A 15,453-nucleotide genomic window follows, 5' to 3' on the forward strand; every position below is an offset into this window, starting at 1 on the left:
CAGATTCCACATGCCTTTGCAGTCTGTCCATTTCCTACAGCCATTTGATGCACAAGAGACGTCAATTTAATCAATTATTGCTCAAGGGAAGAGACATTTACCTCATTGTTTTTCCTTGGTACATGATCATTCATGTTGGTGCCAAATTGTTGAGAATTGGCAGCCATGTTCTCAATTAAATTCCTCGCTTGTACCGGAGTTTTATCCACAAAAACTCCACCACTGGCCGCATCTAGCATACTCCTGTCATGAGGCAACAAACCTTCATAGAAAAATTGAATTAATTGGTTTTCACTTATCTGATGTTGCGGACAGCTAGCACAAAGCTTTTTGAACCGCTCTCAGTATTCATGAGGTGATTCCCCTGTGTATTGCTTTATCCCATAGATTTCATTCCTGATGTTAGCGGCTCTAGAAGCTGGGAAGTACTTTTCCAGAAAAATTCTTTTCATCTCAGTCCAAGTCGTGATGGATCCAGAGGGTAAATAATACAGCCAATCCTTAGCAGCACTCTTCAAAGAGAAATGAAATGCCCTCAGTTGGATCTGCTTCTCCGTCACTCCATGGGGTTTCATACTTGTGCAAACCACATGGAATTCAATCAAGTGCTTGTTAGGGTCCTCACCTGCAAGACCATGAAAAGAAGGAAATAAATGAATGAGTCCAGATTTAAGCTCAAAAGTAGCATTATTTTCTAGAGTAGGAAAAGTAATGCATAAAGGTTGTTGATTGGGATAAGGAGTGCCCAATTGTCTCAGGCTCAGATTTGCATTAGCCGCCATTTCTTCTTCCGGAATTTTTGTTCGAATCTCTTCCTCTTTTTGTCTTCTACGAGCGTCTCTCCTTCTCCTGTGTAGAGTTATTTTGATCTCCGGGTCGTAGAAAAAGTCTTCTTCAGATAAATCACCTGAAAGAATGAACGAGAGAGAAACTAGAAACAAAGAAAAGAGAAGAGAGTGAGATTAAACAAACTAAAAAGAAAAAGAACACAATAAATTAAACACCGTTTCCCCGGCAACGGCGCCAAAATTTGATAGCGCTAAGTCATGTCACGCCCAAATTACCCAACTCAATCAGATAACCAAATTACGTAGTAGTGTGAGTAGGGATCGTTCCCACGAGGAAAGAAAAATTTAATGTGTTTTAAAATAAAATAAATGGGGTTTTGAGTTTGAGATTAACTACTAAAATTTTAAAAAAAATATTTAATAAAATTCTTAACAACTATCATGCAAGATTAAATTATAACTGAATAATTCACTGAGAAACAAGTCTTGGTAGATTTTTTTTTAATGGATGAATAGTGCCGCGCTCGATCGCACGAACTCGTGCGATCGAGCGCACCAAGAAAACTCAAAGTTCTGGTGAATAGTGCTGCGCTTGATCGCCCGTACTCATGGGATCGAGCGCAGCAAGTTTTGCAACCTTGCTGCCTTAGCAATTAAGGGCCGCGCTCGATCCGACGAACTCGCGCAATCGAGCGCGCCCTCTTCCCAGAAAAACATCAGAAAAACAGGGCAGACTTCCAACAATTCAAACACCAAACTAATATTCAATCTAACACATGCATCAACAAGTCCAACATGCATATTACAACACAAGATAGTTCTAATGTTATACATTCAATCTAACTAATAGAACATGCTTTCAATCTAAGTTTACAATCCAAAATACAAATCGAGTTCGAATTACAATACAACTTCTAAAACACCAAATCTCACTTCTAATCAACTCAACCCTTAGCCATGCTGCCTCTGACTCGGTCCTGCCCCACCTGTTGCCAAGCACATAGACAAAGACAAGACAACATCCGGATAATCCGGTGAGAATACAATTCCCAGTAAAAGAGACAAACATGCATATCAAATAATATATCAAAATATGATATATATATATATATATATATATATATATATATATACATACTAGACAAGCAATTCCAGAATCATCTCAAAACTCAATTCAAATGCATAAATGCAATGCATGTCTTCAAAATCTGGGATTATCAAGTCCGGATAATCAAGAAATTGCTGCTTTTTCTTTTGGGGATCCCGAGGATGAGATCACGTAAACAACTCACCGACTCTCCCGATCGAGGTGGTGCTACGTATCTCCATCCTCTAGACTTTGGTGCGACTATAAGGAGTATGCTAGCACTAGGTGAAACGGCTACACCCAGTCCACTCACAATATAGCCCCCAAAATGTCTAACATAAAAGGGTCGTCCTGCCCGCTGAAATCAAGGATTCTTAGCTCAAGATGAATGCAATGGAAACATAACCCAATCAACTAAATTCAATTAAAAACAAATAACATGCAAGTATGTGATTCTTCAGAACACTCGAATCAAGTCGGATTCGAGTCACTTGTTCCATTCCAGTCTAAGTCATCGTATACCTCTTTCAAACGTCAATGCTCCAACCTGGAAACAACAACAATTCTCATTCAAGATTCAATCCAACTTCCTAGTCAAAATTAAGAAATTCGATACTATACCGGCTTCAATCTTCAAAGCGATCTCAACTCCTGCAACTACGCAACTCAACGGCCTTCAAAAAATCTGCAAAATAAGTAATATAGGCTCGAGATCAATGTCGACATCCAAACTCGGCTGAAAACGGTTCAATACAATCCAAACCAAACTATAGCCCAAAACTCAAACCGGCGGCATAACAGCTATATTCTAATCAAACCGAAATCACAGACAACATAATATCAATCCAATAAACTCAAATCAACCAACATTCAACCATAACAATCCGATTCCAACAAATCACAAAAACTAAACTTTCGAAAATCCTTCCAAAAAAAATAACAAATCTGAACGACGCTCTATTTCGAAACCGACAGATAATAAACGATCAGAACTATGTCAAGAACAACATACCTGAATCTCGAACGATTCTAACAACATCCAAAAAATAGAATGAATCTGATCGGAGAAATACTTACGATAGAACGAAGCTCTCGCAGCCGTGATTGCTAATCTACCTTCAGAAATAAATTCCAACGGACGGATCGAGCACGGAATGAAATCTAGAAAGCTTGAAACTCACGCTTTGCTCTTCAATGGAGGGAGAAACGATGGAGGAGGAAAATGGGGAAGGAAGAAGAGTCAAATATCTCTTAAATATCTAAAAAACCCAAATTTGTATTTTAGTCCCTCAAAAATCCAAAATTTGCAAAAAGGACCCCGATCAAAATCAAGTCGGCTCTTGAACTCTGTAATCTCCGATTATCTCAAATAAAGTTGATTAAGATAAAATCGGGGCGTTACAATTACACCCTTGATATCATTCATTCAATCATCGATTTTCTAAAAATAATTAATCCTATCAAATATTCATCATTGAAAATTAAATTTCTGTTTCACCTTAGATTTATCATCTCTGAGTATTACATGATAAATCTGTCCATTCCCTAAAGCAATAAGTCCAGAAGATTGGCCTATGTCCCGGGCTCTGATGGTTCTACCTCCTCCTGAGGTGTCCCTTCTTTCTTTTCAGATCCGGAAGGCAAAGAATCAATGACCCGATTGAAATCTGGGACTCCTACCTAAAGTAGCCCGGCTTCTTCATATTGGACGGAACACAGCTCAAAGCCTTGAGCGAAGAAGTCGAAAGACTTGTCTATAACTACCTTCTCAAATTCCTTAGAATATAGGAAAGACTCCTTCCACTCGGCTTCAGAGCTAGATCGGTCCTCCAAAGTAGTGGCGTCATCCATGGCCAGGGAATGGTATAGGTCAGCCTCTGTACGAGCGATAATCAATTTATCCTGCATTATGCCCGCCGTTATCCGGATCTTATCTACCTCCTCCAGAGCTCGAATTTTTTCTTCCTGAGCCAGATAAACTCCCTCAGCAGCTTTCTCCACTTGGGCCTGAAGGGCCTGTGTCTCTCTTGATTGGCGATCTTGAGCCTCAGCCAGCTTCATACTCCATGACTCTTGCACCCGAGCCATATCTGCCCGGGAACTTTCCAATTTTCCCCGGAGAGACTGAACTTCTAACTCATGGATCTCTTGAATGCTGACCATATGCAGGAGGAGTTGAGCAATTCATTCCTTGAAGGAACCATTCTTGTCACTCTCTCGGACAAGGCTAGAATTTGCCTCATCCAAAGCATTAGCCAGCATGCACAGGCCCTACACTCGAAATCATAAACAGTTAGAAAATGAAGATAGAATATTATTTGCAATATAAGGGATATGGGCTTACCGTATAAGCATGGGAGATACCCTCAGAAAGCTTGGAGGTGATACCCCAGGCTGACAGTAGAGAATGATCTTCTAAAGTCAGCGAGCTCTGGATCCTGGCCACCTTAAAGGAAGTTGTACCAGACAGAAAGAGGGGATATCGAGAGCTCAAAGCAGTAGCATCCACCTCACTACCCCAGGTGCAACCAGTCCGCTCACCACTCGGGGTGTATACTTCCCCACCCGCCGCAGGAGAAGCCAGTAAAGAATTTGGAATAGTAGGGGATGGAGTTTCCTTATAGGGGTTCTCCTCTGTGTCATTCAGGATGACCGTCTCAAGTGCCTGAGTGGCTTTCCTTGTGCGATGGGAGAGCGGTATCTCATCTTCCAAGTCTTCCGAAGACGAGGACAGTTGGGTTTGAGACCCTAGCAAGGGTAGAGCCAGTGTCATAACCCGGGTCTCCGAGACTTCAGCATTTGCTTGAGGCGGCAAAGATAGAAGTGGGGTTGACCGGATAGGGGGAAGGAGGGATGATTGTGGAAGGCAGGAAGGGTTTTGTTGGGAAGTACGGCCTTCCTCCTCCACCCTGGCCTTTTTCCTCTTCTCGGTCAAAGTTTGAGCTTTTTCTTTGGCAGCTCTTCTCTCCGCTTCTCGCTTGGAAAATTCTTCTCTCATAATATTCTACATATCTTCACCAAAAGGAACACATGAGTATAAACACATAAGAATAATCAGGAGGTATAAAGGGAGGAGAACCAAGATAGTTACCAGGTTGAGCCCCCGGGGCACTATATGCGTCGATCACCTGGTTAAGATCTTCCACCCGGGTACCCAACCCGTAAGCAATCATATTATCACTCGTTAGTATGACGAGGGAAGAGAAGGTTTTGTTTTTCACTAAGGCCAAACTACGGATATAGGGTTCCTCAACCTTATAGTGATCTGGAAGCTCAGGTTGAGGAGGAAGACTAGATATGAACCCGGTCCTAAAAGGAAAAGGAGTCGGGGGTTGGATAAAAAAATATCTCTCTTTCCATCCCTTCAAAGAAAAGGGGATATCAGAAAGAAAGCGGGTGTTCAGTCGGGCAGCCAAGGAGAAAGCCCCTTCGTTAAACCGGCAAGTAAATAAGTAATGAAGAATAAGAGTGGTGATGACCAAATTGTGCATTTTAAAAAGAATATAAGTGGAGGCCATAATTTTGAAGGAGTTCGGATGGAATTGATTAACAGGAACTCCAAAGAAATCGGAAATTGCTAGGTAGAAAGGGGGGATGGGAAATCGAAGACCGCTGCGAATTTGGTTTCGAAAAAAGGTATATCAGCCCACTGGTGGGGTATCAGGATTACTCGGTGATAATGGGCGGAATAAGGAGTAAGATAAAAGGATCTCCCTTGAGTAGCGCAGTTCCTCTGCAGCCCCTAGGGATAAGGTGCTGGGGAGATAAGTGTACCATCCCAGGGCAGGGGAAGGAGGAACAGATGCAAGGGGCTTGGGGTTCTTCACTTTCTTTTTTAATTTTCCCTTTGGATCAGAGGAGGAAACCGCAGAGGGTTTAGCTTGGGGGCGAGAAATTTTCTTAGGAATGCGGGGGCGGGAAGGAAGAGCAGAGGCGGAGCGAGCGTCGCTCAAGATACCACTTGCCTCCTCGTCTCTAGGCGAGCCTTTGGCATTCGCACCAGAGGTAGAAGAAGTACCTGTAGACATGGAAAGAGGAAAACTTACAAGGATGGAAAGCTAGACGGGACGGGAGGCCACAAAGAGCAGAAGTCGGACTCTTTGAAGGAATCACGAAAAAATTGAGATGGGCGAAGAAGAAAGTGGTGAGGAAGGCAATGAAGGGGCATGATGGCTTAAATAACCACAAGAACCGAGCAATCTGGAACGTGTATTTTGAAATAAACGGCAGAGATGCGCGAAGCGTGCTCAAGAAGTTGAAACGACCATTGACAAGGCCTCTGACACACGCATTATGAAGGGACTAGGGTTGACGTCAGGTTTATCTTTTGACCCAGGCTCTAGATTGAGAGAACCACACAAATATTACTTTATCGGGACAGCGAAGCAGGTTCTAGCCCGAATATTTTTGGGAGGTGTAGTGATATCCTAGTAAGATCACCCGGGTGGTAAGATAGCTTGGGGGTTTTAAAGACCCGGGCGGTCTTCAAGACCCCTCGGGTGGTAAGATAGCCCGGGAGGTTTGGGGACGCCCGGACCAAATCATTACTAATCACGTTTCAACGGTATGGGTTTCTCCTGAGATTACGAGGTGTCTAATCACACGTGGTAACTGTCTCATCGCATTAAATGCCGCCAGTTGGCCCATACCAGGTAATCATTAATGACCCAGGCCGACGGGTATAAATCCCAGGCCCCTGCGCCTGGCCAAGGGACGAAAAATATCACTTATCACTATTCTCTCGCACACACTCATTTTCTCTAAAAATTTCTAAGCTCACTCCATACATCTTAGCATGACTTAAGAATCGGAGTGGCGACGCCGAAAACCCTTTCGGCTCCCCACTTACAAGTTTTCTTGTTTTTTGGTGCGTAGATATCATCTCCAAGAGGACGAGGGAGCTTGCGAGTTCTTTGCCCGAGCTCTTACCCACTACCCGGGGAATCATTTTATGATAATCGTACCAAGTGTGATAAGAAAATATGTACAACTATCTATTATTGTTGGAAACGCTTGTAAGTAAGAATCTTCTCCATCGCAAATCAGATTCCATCCTTGACTAATAAAATGATATAATTGAACTTTCGACACATTACAAATAAAGCAAGATATTGAAATAATGACAAATTGCATAGTTCTTTTTTATTTTTAAAAAAAAAAATTGGGGACGAAAGACGTTAACTTGAAAACTGTTTTCCTAAAATCATAGAAATTTGGTTTATTGTTGAAACATATATATGAACCTAATTAACATAACTGAATCCATTAATTACAATTAATGTATTTATTAAGGGATCATTTGCATTCTAGCTCCTTTTATATTTCATGTATTTGACATTCATCTCTCTTATCAAATATAAAAATTATAGATAATAATAAATTAGGTACAACAAATATCGTGTATAATGATATTTACAATAATAATATCGTGAGAATTTGATATTTTATCGTGAGATTTTTTATTAATGTATCGTGAGATTTTGATAAATTAAATTCTTGTATTGATTTTTTTGTGTTGTAAGATTTGGTATATAAATTTCGTTGTACCTGTAACATCTCTCAAAATTATAACATGCAAGATAGGTGAATGTCAAAAAAAATAAAAATAAAATGAATGCAAATTAGGAATTTATTAAGCAACAAACAAAACTTTAGTTTTTTTTTTCCCACTTATTTTTTCATTTCACACATTTTTTCTTTTTTACCTTAGCTAATTTTATAATATTATTATGTTTTCACACCTATATCTCTATCTTTTTTAATTTGTATAGAATAACTTTAAACAAAATACAAAATTGCAAATTCACAATTAAAAAATTAAAAAATTTTACCTCTGGGTTCACATTTTCATAGGCAGAAGAAGCAAGAGAGATACAACAATTTTTTTCTTAAAAAAAATATAAATAAAACTTAAGTACTCGACAATAATTCTATTTTTGCCTGAATAACATGTAGCAATAAGATAATAATTCACAATGAAGGTGTTGTTTTGACAATACGATGGTTATTTGAACTCACATCTTGTTTAGCGGCCAGTGAATTGAGATATGGAGGCAGTGGCATTAGAGGTAGATGATCCAGTAGAAATTGAACTATCAGCTGAAGACCTTTTACCAAATGATACAAATATTGAAGATCTGTTTGGAGTCCTTTTTTGCGACCAAGAATGATCATTTAGCAACATAACAAGCACTTCAGACATCGTCGGTCTCAAAGAAGGAGGTGACTGAAGGCAAATCAGACCAAGTTCTACCATTTTCTTCAAATCTTCAGGTTTATAATCATTTGAGTCGAACGTCTCATCAGCTAGTTTTTCAGGCATTCTGTCCTCGTAGAGCTTCCATGCCTATTTTCATCATCATGACAATGCAAGATTTTAGTAAATGTGTAGGTACTCATACAACTAAAAGCATTTAACGGCTAAGAAATGAGGTATGTGGTATCAAGTTTTTGCTGCGGTTACCTCTTCAACAAGATATTGTGTCACGCCCCGAACTTGCTCAACTGGATTAAAAACGTGAATGAAACTTGCTGACATGATCGAACACGAAAATTTTCAAACCCTAGAACTTGTGCAGAATCCGGTGCTTCGAATAATGTAGTATCTAATCGTTCTTGGGTGGCAGCTTCTTGTGTGATTTTTGGACGGAACTTATGCCCTTGTTTTGCTTTGAAATTGGTCAGTAAAGGTTATGAGATCTTCTGCACTTCTTGCTCGAAAATAGGAGAGTTCTCGGATTTGCATAGGCTTGATGAGCAGTAAAATTTCAGAAGCATTCGAGACATGTTAAACCGTCAGATCGACCTGAAATTTGAGAATAACATTCCTCAGGTTGTGATATAAATTGTGAACGGTGAAGATTTGATTTGGTTTCCATTTGAATTGGTTCTTGGACGTCACATTGAAGATGATCCTTTCTCGCATAAAAGTTGTGCAGGTTTTTTTGAGAAGGCATTTGACGGAAATATAACTGTTGGATTGGGTTGAAACTTGGACAGCATATGTACAATATAAAAATGTATGTTGTGAATGGTGGATACTGGATTTAGAAGTCGTTTGGTGTGGCGAAAAAAATCTGGACAATGGACTTAGAAATGCTTTCTTAGATGTGATTTCCTTCACAATTGAGAGGGCTACTTATAGGCTTCAAGGTGAGTTGAAAGGCCTCACTTCAATGGCCATAATCAGCATTTTTATGGCCATAAATCCCATTAGAATGGTTGTTACATGTGACCCTTTGCATATCCAAATTATTGTGCATTTGATTCTTGATTTAATCGGTCATTTAAGGTTGTTGAAGATTGGGGTCTTCACTTCCCATCCACCTTATTGGAAGTTATGTCCTCGAAACTTGGGTTGACTTGCACTTCAAAAAGAAAGAGGTATAGTTTGTGCATCTCTCCTCAAGTTCCCATGTGACCTCTATTTATGTCTAGTTAGACCATTGTATTTTTATGTACGGAATGGTTCTTTGTCTCAAAACTTGATCCTTGGTATCCAATATTCGGATTGGAATTTTTTCATACTTCAAATCTTCGTTTGAGTTTCCTTTACTCACGAGTGGTCCAGTTTCAAGAATTTGACTATGATCGCAATATGATAGTATTCTTGTCAGGATTGCTCGTAATCGCACAATCTTGTTCATTCATAGGGTAGCCAATTTGTCTAGAATAAATTCATGGGAATGATGCACGAAGTTTTGTGAGTCTATCAATGATCACCCATGACTTAGTCTTTACTTTGGCAAAAGTACTATAAGATTCATGGAAATATGTTCCTATTTTCATCTCACGAGTTCTAGTTGTTGAAGAAGTTCTCTGAGGCTTTGAATTCTAATTTAGTTTGTCCACACATTTGACATCTAGCTACAATATTAGTGTATTATTTCTTCATTCTACTCCCATTGCGTCGAAATCTAAGGCTCATGATAGTAGTATACTCTCGATGGTCTAAATGTATCCTAGTCTTCCCATTGAATTTGTGGTTGATATAAAAAAGCTAAGATTCACCGTAAAAACCATCTCCTATTGGAAACTCTTCGAAATTTGTAATATATCAAAACTTGATTTGAAGTTGATGCGAGGTTGGCAATTAACATATGCTGGATCATGATCTCGATCGAGCCCTTTGCTAAATTGAACTAACGTTCGTTCTCATTGGTACTTCTTCTATCTGAAGACTATGGTCTTAACTTAAACTAAATAAAACTATGATTTATCTATTTTGTAAATTCTGAATTGGCATTTTCATATACTACTATAATTCTAATATATAGCCTAGTTTTCTAACCTCCACTTAAAATATTAATTGATTTCCCTCTAAACTTTTGAATCTTAGTTTTTCGGAAGTGGCATTGATGGAAGGGAATTGAATAGATTTTCCATTATGGAATAATAAGAATATTGAAAATGGATTTATGGTTAGTTCGTCATAAAATCAAGGCTTTGGATCCGAAACAACTTAAGGATAGACAAGAAATGATAATTGATTTAACTTAGTATCATTGATATGCGTATGAAAACTAAGTAAAATGATTTGAATAATATAAGTAAATTATTGATTTTTTCATGTAGACGAGGCAATGAATCTGAAAGCTCGGACAAGTGAATTATCAAACAAATTAATCATATCAGTTAAACAAATGAATTAGCTAATTAAAATGACATGACAAGGTAACGTAGTCAATTGTGAGGAGATAAATCTAATTGACTAACGATCTACAAAAATTTGTAACTCAAAAAAATTTCTAGAATAACTCAGTCGAACAAATAAAATTAGGATGAAGAACATATTTATAAACAAAAAAAAATTGGGTTATCTAGACGATGAGTGAAAATATATATTAGTAAATAGGTGAGACTGACAATCATATAAAATTCATCATATGGCTGGATAACATGGTTGGGTAAAATAATAAAAAAAAGGGATATATGAACATCATAGATAAAACTGAAATAGTTTATGTAGAATGTGGTATGTCTTTGAATATAATTACAACACAACTAAAAAGAATGAAATTGTCAAACTGACTTATTGGATCAAGATTAATGATGAATTGGCAAAATAGAAGTCTTACTCAAAATATATAATCGAAGGCAAAAAGAAACGAAAAGAAAAGTGTATAAAAATATGGTATAAACAGATACAATGTCTTTGGGCAATGCGAAAAGAGAAATAAATTTAATAGGTTAATTTATAGAGGAAAAATAACTTCATAAAGATTAATACACATTTTTTTTAAAGACTAATAAACTATTTTGTATTCAATCTTATTTAAACCCAAAAAGAATTTTTGATAAAATTGATCTCCATAAAAAATTTTCTTATTGGCATATCTCGACTAATTGAACCCAATTTATTTAATTATCTTACTTGGTTCTATCAAGTTTCAAAAAAAAAAAAACTCATCCTCTCGCCATGTTTATTATATACGGACTTTCTTAATTCTGTTTATGAGGATTACCTACCAAATTCCTATTAGATTAATAACTAATAGTTGAATTCTTCTCTAAATATATCATGAACCATATTTTTTGAAAGTAAATTCCTTTAACCAAGTTTCTCTTGACTAGAATCATCCTTAATTTGTTTACTCTTAGCTAAACACACAAGATATTGTGTGGGAGATCTATGAAATAAAATTCCTCATTTTGGTGATAAGCTTAGTATGTTACATTTCAGACATGTCTACTTCTGTCTCATAACACATTCAAGGACAAAACTGAAGTTCATTCTAGCATCCGATTAGTCTCAACAAATTTATTCCCTCAGTCAGCTATTTAGTCTTATCAGATTCTTTCTTTCCCCACTGGTCTATTTTCCCAGTTGGTCTATCTGAACTAGGGCTACTTCTACACAACTGAAATTTTTTCAGCAAGAAGTTCCTCCCGTACAGATTATGGAACTTGGCGTTCCTGATATCACTTAAATGTCACGCCCCGAAACCGAGCCTAGTTGACATCGGCATTATCAACAATTTAACATTAAAACAACAAGTCTCGTAGTACAAATCTTGCCAAAAACCAGTTTATTTAATAAACCATAACTATTTTTACAGAGAACAACATAAGTACGGAAGCGATAACGTAATAAAAAAATAAAACTGAAATAAATTATTAAATCTTCGTGTCTCAACTTAATCACCAATCCCAAAACAGTTGTTGTTCATGATCCTCTTCTAGCTGATCTTCTTCATTATATTGGGAGGGAAGTAAGGGTGAGTATTTTGGAAAAAACTCAGCAAGTGGGGGCCGATCAAGCATGGTAAACACCAAAATATATTTACATATACACATGTACATATTATAATCTCGAAATGAAATAAGCATGTTGACTTTGACACAAATACGAAGCAAACATTGCACTTTTAATTATCTCATTTTCCGTGGTTTACTCATCAGTATCCTATATGTTACTCCTCTAAGGGGCGAGCCCAAAGGAACGGTTATTATAACCCACCTCATCAGGGCCATATCAAATCAAATCATCGGAAATTCCTTAACCATTTCTAAATCAACTCTTAACAGTACAATCCAAATAACTCTAACATGCTTCAAATAATATAACAAATAGCCAAAAAAATATCAAATCAAAGTGAAAAAAATATATGTATCATGCCGATCAAATTTTCAAAAGCATGTGTAATTTATTTTATAAAGCTTAACTCACTCAAAAATGAATATAAGTGTAGACACTTATATCACGCAATAGAAGTTTAAAAGCCCACTTACTTCTAATGCTTAAATAGGTTTCGGTAGTCTTTGAACTTGCTCAACTGGATTAAAAATGTGAATGAAACTTGCTGACATGATCGAACACGAAAACTTTCAAACCCTCAAACATGTGCAGAATCTGGTGCTTCGAATAATGTAGTAACTAATCGATCTTGGGTAGCAGCTCCTTGTGTGATTCTTGGAAGGTACTTATGCCCTTGTTTTTCTTTGAAATTGGTTAGTAAAGGGTACGAGATCTGCTGCATTTCTTGCTCGAAAATTGGAGATATCTCAGATTTGCATAGGCTTGATGAACAGTAAAATTTCAGAAATGTTTGAGACATGTTGAACCATCGGATTGACCTGAAATTTAAGAAAAACATTACTCGGGTCATGATATCAATTTTGAACGGTGAATATCGGATTTGGTTGTAATTTGAATTGGTTCCCGGACGTCACACTAAAGCTGATCCCTTCTCATATAAAAGTTGTGTAGGTTTTTTTGAGAAGGCATTTGACAGAAATATAACCGTTGGATTGGGTTGAAACTTGGATAGAGAATGTACAACATAAAAATGTATATTGTGAACGGTGAAGATTGGATTCTAAAATAGTTTGTTGTGGAAAAAAAATCTGGACAATGGACTTATAAATGCTTTCTTTGATGTGATTTCCTTCACAATTGAGAGTTCTACTTATAGGCTTCAAGGTGAGCTGAAAGGTCTCACTTCAATGGCCATAATAGCATTTTTATGGCCATAAAACCCATTAAAATGGTTGTTACATGTGACCCTTTGCATATCCAAATTATTGTGCATTTGATTCTTGATTTAATCGGTCATTTAAGGCTGTTGAAGATTGGGGTCTTCACATATTGAGTGTCAGATTCCAAATCCATGTCGCCGCTTCTTTGACCACTGATAATTTCAAGGATCACCATACCGAAACTATATGTGTCGAATTTCTCGAACAAATTCCCGTGGACTGCATACTCTGGGGTTGTGTAGCCCCTGATACATGCATTCAGTTGTAAATAGAAGGTGTAAGACTATAAAAGGGAGCGTAGTCATCTAAATATAGCAGAAAGATATGGGATAATTCCTAAGTATATCCTTGTATATTTTCCATTTTTCGTTTTATATCCCTTTCACTTTTTATGTTCCAAATATATCCTTGATTCATTAAATAGTTTCTCGAATATGCCCTTAAAACTAAATAATCCCTATCATACCCTTTAATTCCTTATTTATTATTTAAAAGCTTAATCCCATCATGCTTCCGTAAGTAAATTAAAGTCAATTACCTATTTGACCAAACTGTTGTCGGGTTATGTCCACCGGGTTTTATAGGTTGCTTCTCACAAACAAACCACGTGATTGCAACCGATGGTTCCTGACACAGACACCTTCAGCAGCAGCTAGCACAACCTTATTTCGTTTTCTACCTTAAGGTGTATAGTAACAACTTAATTTTTAAATGAGAACAACATGATAGGGAAGAGCTTCGGAAATTTATTCAGATAACATATTATTACATAAATCAACCTTCTTTGAAGAGGATGAGATAACTAGTTTAGCTACTCATAGTAGCCTTTTTCTTGAAATACATAAAATTAAAACTTAATACAAACTTAGAAAGATAAATATTACAATGTTTTATTTGTAAGAAAACTGAAGGGAATGATCGATATCTTTAGCTTCCTCAAATATCTGTATTTATAGCTGAAGTTCCACTCGTTTCACCGAGAAACTTCAGGAAATCTTACAGCTGTCTTGAATTCTTTATGTCATTATTGATGGCATCTTTTGTTTTGCAGTGGGCCCCTGGGAAAACGCGTTTTTGGTGGTCCCTGTCCACATTTTCTTGTCTCGAAAAAAATCTTTTAGATCCGTTCGGGGTCTGAATGTTTTTCCGAATTCTGGATCCTTCTGGTTTGGACATTCTGGGCAGATATTCTCTGACCATCTTTCGATATGAGCCATGTTACAAAATTTTTGGCGAGTTTCTTTACTCCCTGGCAGCTTCTTGTTCCACAAAAAGTTCCTCTTCTTTTCGAAGAGTTCTTCCACAAAAGCCGTAGTTTTTCCTGTCATTGTGTTTTACAGGAATGATCCGTTCACAGAATTATGATAAAATTTGAACGAAAACTTGACCTTGTCCATCTCGGTGAGACAAACCCAAATACCCCATGCCCTTCTGGTTGAGATTTCATTTTCTCCAAAAGTGGACACTAATGGTATTTCTTCAAATATAGGATCCTTGATAAATCTTTGATTATTCATGTCAGGTCTCTTTAGCTTGATGAAACGAAAAGGCTCATGTGATCCTTTACCTATTGGTTCTGGAGCTGCACTAAAGAAGTATAACTCGAGCACATATCCTCTGGACAAATGATCATTATTTGCCCATGTTTCTTGGACTGCTTTCTGAATCTATTTTGGTAGTTGTGATATTTTCTGAAAGCCTGGTGAAGTTGTATAAACTGAGGCTAAAGCCTCAAATTCATATCATAGTTTACATCCTTAGGATTGACATAGTTTTTTAGCCAAACCCTTAGATATATTCCTGCAACATCAACCCTGCAAGTGGTCGGGTTGATTTCACTTCTTGTACTTAATTTCTCCTATCTTTTTTGATAAACCTGAAATGGAGAAATGACAGCTGGATTAGTATCAATCTAAGATTTGCCCTTGTCAGTGTTGGGTCTAAGATTGATCTCTTCCTCTTTTACCCCAGATGCGGAGGGTTGACTTGATGAGTTATCCTCATCAATTGTTTCTTTATCTAGATGATCAAAAGCTGATGATAGATTAACGCTTGTTTCTTGAGTATTAGAATCTTCAACATATTGTTTTACAACCGGTG

This window comes from Henckelia pumila, chromosome 3 (assembly GCF_033568475.1).
Source record: "Henckelia pumila isolate YLH828 chromosome 3, ASM3356847v2, whole genome shotgun sequence".
In the NCBI taxonomy this organism is placed as follows: Eukaryota; Viridiplantae; Streptophyta; class Magnoliopsida; order Lamiales; family Gesneriaceae; genus Henckelia; species Henckelia pumila.